We start from the raw sequence: 12379 nt of genomic DNA, 5'->3' as shown, positions 1-12379 counted from the left end.
ATGTCTGTTGGGGGTCCTGTTGTAGTTTCCTTCTCTTCTGTATGTGGGGGCACAATTTGTTTTGATATGCATCTTATTGCACGTGTGAGTTGCGTGAGATATTGTTTGATAGTGGTTGTTTTGTGTGCATCAGATGCTCTCCTTACTGTCGACAGTGGTGGGGGGACAAGTGGTGGTCCTTGCTGGGTTGTGTGCGAAGTTGAAACAGTGCGAGGGGTAGGCAATATACCCAGTTCTTTTTCAGGGTTTTGCTTTTAAGGAGGCTGTTTATTTTTTCTACCTTCCGTTGGCTTGTGGGTGGTAAATGGAGCATATTTTGTGTTTGAACCACAAATGAGTTGTTACTTCCTTGAATAGCTCATTGAAAAAGTGAGTCCCATTATCAGAACGGATGGCGTCGCATACCCCCATCGGGGGAATACCTCTCTGACAAGGAATTTTGCGGCACACTTTGCATATGGGTGGGCACAGAGCCCTGCTTCCACCCATCAAGAGAATGGACACACCACCACAATCAAGCATCGTGCTCCATTGCACCTTTCTCACATGACCAACTTTCACCTGCCTCTTGCTGACTGCACTACCATGGTTTTATTGAACTTATTTATTTTATTTAATATTTATTCTGTTTTCTCTCCTCTGCTCCACACTTCTACTCCCCAAAGCCCCCTTCCATGCACTTTAGCCCTTTTTCCCTTTTCCATGCACTTGCGCTTTCTTAGATGTCACTGGGCCTAGTAAGATTGCTGTTTTGTTTTTTGTTCTCCCTTGTTCCCCTCCCTTTTTGGCCTGGTCACACTCTGAAGCACTTGTGTTTGAGCGCGAGATAAATAAAATATTAATTCATTATTTCATAATCTATGTGCAGCTCAGGGAAAGGGCCTACAGTGCAGGGTAAAGTTCCTCAGACTTCTCAATGTCATCCCTGTGTCGAACGCTTGACACGTGGTACACTCAACCATCATTTGTGTAAGGTGTTCCTGCTGATTTGGAATGAACCAATCTTCGAGGAGATCAGCAGCAATATGTTGTTTTGAACTGTGGGCTGGAAAATGCATTGTTCGAATGCTGTGTATAATAGCTCGTCAGGCATGACAACTTTCCTGTCGCCTGTTGTCACCATAGGAGATTGGTGGGTGGCTGTGTGCATCCACGTTTAAGCCATAGATCTTGTTCTTCAGTTAGCGCCCTTCATTGTAACTCAATTATTTGGGCAGTATGCGTCTGTTGTTTGAGACGTGTCTTGAGTGGTTAGGACATATTCTGCACCCGTATGTATTGGGAGATATGCTGCTTTATTGGCTGCCGCATCTGCTGCTGCATTTCCCAATAATATTTCGTCTGTGTTGATATTGATATTCATATTCATATTTTATTTCTATCGCGCTCGTACACAAGTGTTTCAGAGTGCGACAAGGCAAAGGAGGGAAACAGGGGAGAACAAAACAGCGATCTTACTAGGCCCAGTGACATTGAGACCAGGCAAGTGCTTGGGAGAGGGGGAGGGGAAAAGTGCATGTAAGGGGGAGAAGTGGAAAGTGCGAAGCAGAGGAGGGACAGATAAATAACAATAAATAAATAATAAAGGCAACAAACAGTGGTAGTGCAGCCAGCAATTTGCAAGTGTAAGGGTTAAGGCAGCAGACAGGGTAGGTCTGATAAGTGTAGGAAGAAAAAGGGGGGGCTGTATGGGTACAGATACAGACCCCAGTGCAAGGGGTAGCCCGGAGGCAGTGCGGGAGGGTGGCAGGGTAAGCAGGTACCTGGGCCCGGAGGACAGAGGGTGGCCAGGTGCACGGTGCCAAGAGAGAACAGATCAGCAGTGGAGAGGGGGACGAACGCAGAAGAAAAGAGGAAGGTCTTGAGGTGCTTCCGGAACCAGAGATGGTTCTCCTCAAGTTTTAGAGTGGCAGGGAGGATATGTTCCAGAGGGAGGCCCCATCCGAAGACATAGATCTACCCTCAGCTTATTTCTTTGAAAAACGACTGACCCTGTGGGAGTTGGAGGTAGAGGAGCGAAGAGTTCGAGAGGGAGGGTATTTTTGGAGGGATAGCTGAAGGTATTTTGGACCCAGGCCCCAGAAAGCCATGTGGACAATGCAGAGGGTTTTGAATTTAATCCTTGCATCCACTGGGAGCCAATGGAGAGATTTCAGAGCTGGAGAGATACGATCCCAGGGCTTGAGGGCAAGGACAAGTCTCGCAGTCCTTTTCTGGATTAGTTGCAGAGGGTGGAGAGTAGAGGCAGGAAGATTTAGAAAGAGGCTGTTACAATAGTGCAAGCTAGAGAGAACCAGAGCTTGGGATACCATGAGCTTCTTGGGGAAGGAGAGCAAAGGCAGAGTACCTCTGAGGCGGTGCAGTAGGAAATGTGACTTTTTAGAGACCTCAGAGATGTGGGCAGAGAAGGCAAGGGTGGAGTCAAAGATGACCCAGAGGTTCTTAGCCTCGCAGGTGGGGGTAGGAGGAGGGCCAAAGGAGGCCGGCCAGAGAGTGAGGGGAAAGGATGGTGAATGTGTGCCGATGAGGAGGATCTCCATCTTGCTGGCATTCAGACAAAGATCATTGGCGGGACATTGTTCTTGAATGGCAGTTAGGCAATCGGAGATAAGAGAGGGAGAGGAGGTGGCAGAGGGCAGTCTGAAAATGAGTTGAGTGTCATCAGCGTAGCACTGGAAATTTGAGCAGAAAGTGGCAATGCAGTGGGCGAGAGTTTCCAGGTATTGGTTGAAAAGCCAGGGCGAGAGGTTAGACCCCTGGGGAACACCACAGGTAGAGAGGAAGATAGATGAAAGGAAGGACCCAAGTTGGACCTGGGAGGGTCGATCTGAGAAGAAAGAGGTCAGCCAGGCCAGAGCCTGATCAGTGATACCAGGTTTTCATGGAGATGGTTGAGCAGGATGGTATGGTTGACCGTGTCGAAGGCAGAAGAGAGATCGAAGAGGATGAAGACAGAGCGAATGTTAGAGTCAAGGTTGGAGAGCGGATCTTCTTATGAGTGTGAGCTAGGCATTTGACGACTGCTACGACAGAGGGCTCTGCGAGAGCCGAATTCAATGTGTTCAGTAACTCTGCATGTTGTACTGGAGAGCTGTCTGCCCTTCTGAACCCCCTTCTTCTCCACCGGGACAGACCCGCATGCACCTTGGTGGTGATATGATATTGTATTTGTAACGCGCCGATACATAAGTGTTTCAAGGTGCGACGAGGCAAGGAAGGGGGAACAGAGGAAGAACAGAGACAACGATCTTAGTAGGCCAACTGACAATGAGATCACGCAAGTGTAGGGTAGGAGGGAGGGGAAAAGTGCCAGGGGAGAGGGAAGGGGGCAACGCTGTACATGGGATCAAAACAATAACAAGAAGTGCGGCCAGCTGTTGGGAGTTGCAAGGGTAAGTGCAGACAGCAGGTGTCCAGAAGTGCAGGTAGGGGGACTGTAGCATTACAGATACAGACCCAAGTGCAAGGGTTGCCCGGAGGCAGAGCGCATGTGCAACTGAGCGGGCAGGGACCTTGGCCCGAAATCAGAGGGTAGCCAGGTGACCAGTGCAGTATCAGACATGAAATCAGCAGGGGAGAAGAAGAGAGGAGGCAGAAGCCAAGAGGAAGGTCTTGAGGTGCTTCCGGAACCGGAGATGGTTCTCCTCAAGTTTCAGAGAGGCAGGGATGCTGTTCCAGAGGGAGGCCCCAGCCGAAGAAAGAGATCGACCACCAACTTGCTGCTTGGAGAAGCGACTAACCCTGAGGGAGTTGGAGGAGGTGGAGCGAAGAGCTCGAGTAGGAAGGTGTTTACAAAGGGAAAGTTGGAGGTATTGAGGACCCAGGTGCAAGATGGCCTTGTGGACAATGCAGATGGCCTTGAACTTAATCTTTGCAGCTGCTGGGAGCCAATGCAGAGATTTCAGTGCTGGAGAGATACAATCCCTGTTCTGGATGAGTTACAGAGGGCGGAGAGTAGAAAGCAGGCAGATTTAGAAAGAGGCTGTTTTAGTAGTCCAGCCTAGAGAGAACCAGAGCTCCAGAGACATTGAGCTCTGGGGGAAGGAGAGGAAAGGAAGAATACCTCTGAGGAGGTGCAGTTGGTAGTTTGACTTCTTAGAGATGCCAGAGATGTGAGGAGTAAAGGAGAGTGTGGAGTCAAAGATGACCCAGAGGTTCTTAGCCTCACAGGTAGGAGGAGAAAGAGGGCCAGGGGAGGCAGGCCACAGAGTGACAGGAAAGGAGGGTGCAGGTATGCCAATGAGGAGAATCTCTGTCTTACTGGCAATAAGTCAGAGATCGTTGGTGGCTCACCACTGCTGGATAGCAGATAGACAGTCAGAGATGAGAGAAGGAGAAGAGGTGACAGAGGGGAGCCTGAAAACGAGCTGAGTGTCATCCGCATAACACTGAAAGTTGGAGCAGAGAACTGCAATGCAGTGGGCGAGAGGTTCCAGGTAATGGTTGAACAGCCAGGGAGGAAGGTTAGACCCCTGGGGAACACCACAGGTAGAGAGTGAGATAGAGGAAAGGAAAGACCCAAGTTGGACCTGGGAAGGTAGATCAGAGAGGAACGAGGTCAGCCAGGCCAGGGCCTGATCAGTGATATCCAGGTTATCACAGAGACGATTGAGCAGAATGGCATGCTTGACTGTGTCAAAGGCAGAAGAGAGATCGACTAAGATGAGGACAGAGGGGAGATTAGAATCCAGGTTAGAGAGCAGGTCTTCACTGATGTTCAGGAGAGCACTTTCCATGCTTCTGGCTGCTCTGACGCCAGACGGATGGTCATGGAGACAACCAACAGATTCAGTGTGAAGATTCAGCTGGTAGATAGACAGCTTTTACAGGAGTTTGCCCAGGAAAGGCATGATGGAGATCGGGTGATAGTCAGCCAGGCAGGAGGGGTCGGTTGAGGGTTTCTTGAGAAGAGGGGGCATAAGAGAGTGCTTCAGGTGGGAAGGGAAGCCTCCAGTGGTGAAGGAGTAGTTACAGAAGTCAGCCAGGACAGGAGCGAGGGTGTCAATGTGGTCTTTGATGGTGTTGGAAGAACAGGGAAGATCCTGTTTTGACAAGACTTTCATAGATCAGACTTATCTAGAAACCTCATCAGTGAAGAACAGAGGAAAGGAAATGAAAGAGGGAGGAGAGATGGAAACAGGGGGGCCTGAGGTATAGGAGAGAGTAGAGGGAGGTGGAGGAGAGGAAGAGACGGTGGACCCTGATTGTCTCTGTCTCTGCTTTCTGCCTAGAGACTCCTAAGAGAATTGTGAGAGTTCTTGTTTAGCTGCTACCATGCAATATGTCCTATGCTGCTATGCTCTCTGTGGCTTCTTAATAATTTCCTCCTGAAGATTACTCACTGGAAACATATATTGTATATATGTATTCTATTTCACTCTTCTACTCTTTTAAACTTACACAGCTCTCATATTAGAGTTCTTAATGCTGTCTCTAGTGTGGAAACCATTCCAGAAGCATTTAAAAGAAACTAAAACATGTGGTGCTATGTTTTGCGCACTTTATCTCCCTCTGACTGGTACTTTCAATTTCCATTAAATGTACACACACAGCTTGCCACACTTCTTTTGACTGCCTTTGATGTTCTTTTATAACGTTACTCGCCATGCTATTCTGTTTGCTTTTCACACCACTTGCGTGCTACAGAAAGTTCTGCTGGCTGTCTCGCGCCGTTTCAGTTTAATGCATCAAATGGATTCACACGTGCACGTGCATTACCTGCTGTGGACACGCAGTTTCAGAAAACACTTTAAAGACAGTTTACTGTATTCCGCGCACTCGACTCACTAGCTGCCGGCCGCCGCCTCAGCTGAGGCTGGTCCTTGTCACTGCGCCACTCAGCTGAACGCGTTTAACTTCCTCATGCACGCTGCTGGGTCCTTTCCTCAAACGCCAGGGGATTCACGACGCACACGAAATGATTTGATTAAACATTGCAATGTTATATAACACACGCAAGCAGCATATCAATGAAATGTTAGCTTCCAATTTTCAGTTCAAGATTCAATAATTTAGAGTTCAACAAAACTAAAACTGGAATAACATATTTTGCAGATTGCTGACTACGACTTCAGATTTCCTTTAGCTTAAGAATTAAATAACACTGTACATGCAGCTTCAAATCAGTTCCTTAGATTTAAACATTCTTTCTTCAGCAAACTTTGTTTTCACTTCAGTCACTTATCTGAATTAAATCTCTGGCTCTTTCAGGAGAAATTCTTCACGGAAGTGTGTCTTCTTTTCTCTGATTACTATAGTTTTGTCTGGAGCTCGTGAGCGCTGTGACCACTCCAATACAGATCAGGAATGAAAGGCAGTTTAGAACCTCTCCTGAGGTTCCAAACTGCATCACAATAGTCTTTATCCAATTATTGCTGAGCAAGAAGCTCTGCATTTTGGACTGGGACAATAGTAGCTGGCTGATATGATGGTTATGTTAAGGAAAATAAAATTGTAATTATAACCAATAAAACCCTCCCTAGCAGCTACAACTACTAATGCCAACTAGGAATGCCTACATTAATGTCTCCTGTTACCCAGGGACCTGACAGATGGGGACATCTGTGTGCATCTGGAGGGAGGGATGGGGCCTCTTGGTGTGGCTCTGGAGGGAGGGATGGGCATATTGATGTGGGTCTGGAGGGAGGGATGGGTGCTCATTGGTCGGGGGAGGGATAGGGGCATCTTGCTTTGTTGAGGGGGATGGGGCATCATGGTATGGGTTTTGAGGAAGGGATTGGGCATCTTGGTGGAGTCTGGATCGTAGGGGGGCATCGTTCATCTGGAATGGAGGGACATGGCATATGAGGGGGGCATGTCAGCGAATGATGGAGCATGTGGGTCTGAGTGAGTGCTGGAGCACTCTGTTGGGAAGGAAGGGGGGCATCTGGGTGTGAATGGAGGGATGGGTTATGTATGTCTGGAGAGAAGGATGTTGGTTTATGGGAGGGGTGGGCGCCTGTGTGTGTCGAAGGGATGGAGCAATCGGTTGTGGGTGTAAAGAGAGGGCGGATGGTGCCATCTGAGTCTGGAGGTAGAGGTGAAGCATATGGGTGTGGCTCTGAGGGGTGGAGCCTCTTGGTGTAGGTATGGAGGGACGGATGTTGGTGTCTTTGTGTGGGTTCGGAGGGATGATGGTACCTGGGTCAGGAGGGAGGTGGCATTTGAATCTGGAACGTGTGTTTGGAAGGAGAAATGGGGCATTTGAGTGTGAATTGGGACATGTAGGGTTGGGTATCTGCTTGTGGGTGGGGGCATGAAGGATCATTAACTGTGGAGCAGGTGGATGGAGAGCCGCAGGCACAACCTCGGTAGCATCCCAGATGTGCACACCCACAGCATGGAGCACCTCTCGCAGAATGGTCCGGGGGGTGTGGGCAACCAGGTGCCAGGGAGCAGGGATTCCCCTCCACCGGAGGGGAGTCCGCGACCCAGCAGATGGACAGGGACGTCTGGCAGGGTTGGGTTAACCTGCTGGGGATGTCCCCAACCACGCACCAGAAAGGGAGCGCCACGCAGCACCCTCTCCTAACCGAGCCGGCCGCTGCACTGGCCGGGGGTGTGCACTCCACTCTCTGACCTGCCAGTGGGTTGGCATTGGTGGGCGCACCCCAGTCAGCAGGGAAGGCCCGAACGGGGGCAGCCGGGGGCTGAGAGAAACCCGACTGCTCTCTAGTGGCACCTCTCCAGGCAGACAGGGGCCTGGCATGCCAGGCGCGAGCCCTGAGCCATGGCGCAGCAGGCTTACTCGACGGACGGGCTTCGAGGATCCAGCCGCCCACATCTGTGGCCGAGCGATGGCCAGGTCTGCTGGCGCAGCGGGTGACCTTCCCTCTTGCCCAGGTACCTAGAGCTCGGCCCTGTGCGGCCGGGCTAGGGTTTGAAGACTCTAGCGGTCCCAAACGTCCCCCTGCCTGTGCTGTCTCTGGCCCGCCTTGCTGTCCGTCCCCCGGCCCCTCCTCTCTAAAGGGGAGTGCAGGGGGTCGGGGAAGGATTTGTGGATCAGGCCGGGTGGATCGTTGGCGGAGCGGCCTGCCTCCACCCCCCTGGGAAGCGCTGTGCTGCTGCAGCGGCGGGCAGGCTTCCCGGGCTGAGCGCCTGGATTTTATTTTTCTTTTAAAACCACAATGGTCTCAGTCGAGCTAGACAGGGCGCTGGGCTGTCTCGCCACAGGCGGTGCTACCTCTCCCCGGCCTCTCCTGCACCGGCAGGGTCAGGTTATGTCTGCAACAAAAAAAAAAGTTGCCTGTAACTCTTGGCGGTGGATCACTCGACTTGCGCGTCAATTAAGAATGCAGCTAGCTGCGAGAATTAGTGTGAATTGCAGGACACATTGATCAACACTTCGAATGCACCATGTGGCCATGGGGTTCTCCTGGGACTACGCCTGTCCGACGGTCGCTTGTACATCATTCGCCCCGGGGCTTCTTCCCAGGGGCATGGCTGGGGCTGTCGCAGGGACCCCGTTCCCTTTGTCCCCATTAGGTCAGACCCCGATCAGCACCATCGCAGGATCCTTGGACCTGGCGCGCAGGCTCATTGCCGGCGCATCCCGGGCTCCCCAGTTTCCCCGCCTCATGTGGGTTTTGGGAGGGCCCGGGAGTCCGGCACGTCATGGATGTGGTGGCGGCAGTAGCGAGCCTTATAAAAACCTAGTGCACCTTTACCCCACCCTGGGGCACCTGGCCGTGCTGTGTGTGGCTGTCTGTGGTGTCCCACGGCTGCCAGCGCAGGATGGCCATGGAGCAGGGGCCTTGCGACCATGTGGGATTTGGCCGCAGATCGGGACGACACACACTCGGCTGTGCCAGGGATGGGGCAACCCCCCCCGTACAGGTATGGCCTCAGATCAGACATAGCGACCCACTGGGCCTCATTCCGAGTATGGCGTTAAGGGATAGCGGCCACCGCTAACGAGAGCGGTGGCGGTAATCCCTTACCGCCATACTCCGAGTTCCCTTAGCGCCATGGTGCTTTTAACACCTGCTTTTAGCAGGCGTTAAATACCATGGCGCTAAGGGACCTTGATGTTAATTACGCCACCGTAATTTACGGTGGCGTAATTGACGCCTTCCCCACTCCCATTATGCCCTATGGGGCGAGAATGGGAATGGGGAAGGGTAAATGGGGATTGGGGAATTACCGCCCCGCCAACCTTGGAATGGGGCGGTAATTCCGCCAACCACCAAGGCGCTGCCGGTCCGGGTACGGCGTCAACCAAGGCGTTAATAGCGCCATTGGTTAGCGCCGTACTCGGAATGAGGCCCAGTGATTTAAGCATATTACTAAGCAGAGGAAAAGGAACTAACCAGGATTCCCCCAGTAACGGCCAGTGAAGAGGGAAGAGCCCAGTGCCAAATCCCCATTCAGCGGCAGGCGTGGGAAATGTGGTGTACAGAAGACTGACTCCCCAGCATCGTTCAGGGGCTCAAGTCCTTCTGATTGAGTATCAGCCTGCGGACGGTGTTAGTGTCATGATCTCTGCTTCCAAAAGATCAGGACTTGCCCGACTCCCTTGGAAACAGACCCATAACCCCGGTTCCGAGTGCCAGCCAGTCCCAATTGGGACCTTTTGGACCCTGTCCTGGCGCCAGTGGCACCAGGCTCATAAAGATGCCCAGTCCCAGCGCTGGAAGCGCCAGGCTCATAATGCTTGGGTGGACTTACCTGCAGCAGACCATGCTGCTTACTTACCTGCCAGTTGAACCCCTGATCCTCTTCTGTTTGGGACTACTTTTCCTGTTGGGTGGGGCAGGAGCCACTCCCTAGGTTCAGAACACTGGAACTCTTCTAGAAAGCAGGAACTCTTTTCTTACCTAGGCGTGGCTGTGGAAGGAGACACCTAAGCACTACAGGAGGCTATTTAAACCACACCCGATGGATGAATCTTGCTTTGCGTTATTCTGCATTCTCTGCAGCAGAACGCTCATCGTGTCTTCTGCTTCTGATCCTGGGCCTAAGGGAACAAAGGCTTACCATCCTGGAATCCAGTCTTCAGCAGCACCTGTAAAGACAAAGAAAGAACAGGTTAGCACTACGGTCTTCAGTGGCAGCGCATCTCTTACCTGGTCCATCGGCTGTCACCAACGCCTCGCGCTGCATTCCGGGATCTGAAAGACAAAGGCTTACCTACTATTCGCATGCTCCGGAGGTCTTCGCACTGCATTCCGGCATCTGAAAGACAAAAGCTTACCAGCTCTTTGCACGCTCCGGAGGCCTTCGGCGCTGCATCCCGCATCTGAAAGACAAAAGAAGGCGCGTTTAAAGACATTGGGCAACTTTATTACTCACGTGCCATTACTCCTTCCCACGCCGAATCCAGAGGGTATTCCAGCACCCTTCAGCTTCTCTAAAGCTCCGAACTTGTACCTGCAAGATAAAAGGGACAGTTAGTGCGCATCGTGAAGCAGGCTACAAGCGCTTACTTACGTGCTTCTAGGCGCTGCTATTCCTCACGCGGGTTCGATCCTCAACTCTCATCAGCCAGCCATCCGCCATCGCCGGAACCCTGCAAAACAAGAGATATCATTGCAAAAGACTTTTAAGACATTTGAAGTGCCCAGAACTTACCGTTCGTGCAGTTAACGACGGACAGCAGTTCTCTGAGGTCAAGAGGCCTGCACCCTTATCCAGTGAAGAAACTGGTTACGGCACCCTGCCCCGAGGCAGATGGAGAGCTCGGCCTTCACTTACCTAAGGTGAGGGTGTTAACCTTTGGGGTTCTACAGGAGAAGAGAAAGGGAAGAGGAGAGAGGCACCCAATAACCCCAGTTCATTAATCCCATATTTTCTATCTGCAGACATCTTACTCTTCGAGTCAGACATACAGTGCACAGAGGTCCAGCCCAAAGAGCCAACCGTGTGTTACACATCACCTTTGAAGATACGGCATTCACCCAGTCAAGACCGGCGCCTCTGCGGGAATCAGGTGAGCGTTACAGTTAGGCCAGTAGCAGCCTCTGGCACGCTGGGATCAGGTCTTCTTGGAATCAAGTTGATTGGGAATGCAGCCCAAAGCATGTGGTAAACTCAATCTAAGGCTAAATACAGGCGCAAGACCGATGGCTAACAAGTACCGTAAGGGAACGTTGAAAAGAACTTTGAAGAGAGAGTTCAAGAGGACGTGAAACCGTCGACAGGTAAACTGTTGGGGTCTGTGCAGTCTGCCCGCAGGATTCAACACGGCTGGCGGGTCGGTCGCCTGGAACGGTGGATGCCCTCGTGGGCCTGTGGCCCAGGTACACCCGGCCCCTGCAGGGTGCATTTCTTCTGTGGCAGTGCACCACAATAGGCTGGGGAGGCCCCAGGGGGCAGGTGACTCTCTGCTCCGGCAGAGAGTGTTGCAGCCCCCTGACAGCAGTTTTGCTGTGTCTGCGGGGCCAAGAGAGATTGACCGCTGACATGCCCTTCTCCGGCAACAGTCCTGGTCCCTCTTGGGTGTCACCAGGGTGGCGACAGGAGACAGGGCTCCTGATGCGACAGTGGTGGACTGCCCTCAGTGCGCCCCAACTGTTAAAATGGATTTCTGAACTCTGTCCAGGAAGGGCAGAGGTTCAGAAGGCCAACCTAGTTTCTTGGAACAGGGTAACCTCTGGACAAGCCAGACCAATCAGGGTAGCTATGGCAGGCGGTCAAGACTAAGTCTCAGGAGGGGTGTGGGTGACTGAAGGACCTCAATGAGCACACAGAGCAAGGACACTTACAAATTAGGTGTTATATTCAAAAATATAGACACATTTATTACAAGGCCTTTGTAACATAGACCAGCAAAGAATCACAGTAACACTAAGTAAACCAATACATCACACTCAATACAATATATATACAAGACCAGGGGGGTCTAAAGGGGTGACTGCACGAAATGTGTCGACAACCTGGAGGGGAGGAAACAGGCAGTGCAGTTAAACCTTAGTCCCAGTTCACCATCAGTTATTCACCTATCTAATAGGCAGTCCAAGCCCTAAGAAGAGGGGAGCCTTGTGCTCAATAATACCTGCAATGCAAACGCACGCGGTTGTTCCAATGGGCAAAACAGGGTCTCTTCAGGGGTCTCTAGCAGCTCTGGAAGGTGGATTAGGCGATGAAGAATAAGTTCCCACTATTCGAGAAGGACCTCCACTTGAAGGCAGAGGCAGTTTGAGAGTTTGGGAGAGAGTTGCTATTTTGCAATAGCAGTGGACAGGAGAGGGGCCCCCAGGGGCCACTCATGTGTAAAGATAGGATCTGACGCTAGGGGCCACCGGTTGGGGTATTGATTACTCACTCACCAGTCCCTGAGGCAAGCAGACCCAAACTTCGGCAGGTCAGTCCACTTTGATTGCAGGTTCGAATGCAGCAAAAAGGACGTCCTGGCACCTTTTAGTTCCTGAGATACAGCGGT

At 51.6% G+C, this 12379-nt stretch overlaps 2 pseudogenes; one reads left to right on the top strand and one right to left on the bottom strand.

Annotated features, from left to right (window-relative positions):
- LOC138581997 (zinc finger protein 850-like) overlaps positions 1-12379 on the bottom strand; it is a 124190-nt pseudogene that overhangs the window by 38957 nt on the left and 72854 nt on the right.
- LOC138458173 (5.8S ribosomal RNA) lies at positions 8250-8400 on the top strand (annotated as a pseudogene).

The sequence above is a fragment of the Ambystoma mexicanum genome, chromosome 1p, assembly GCF_040938575.1.
Source record: "Ambystoma mexicanum isolate Mex_15411 chromosome 1p, UKY_AmexF1_1, whole genome shotgun sequence".
In the NCBI taxonomy this organism is placed as follows: domain Eukaryota; kingdom Metazoa; phylum Chordata; class Amphibia; order Caudata; family Ambystomatidae; genus Ambystoma; species Ambystoma mexicanum.
This window is presented reverse-complemented; position numbering and strand designations above follow the sequence as displayed.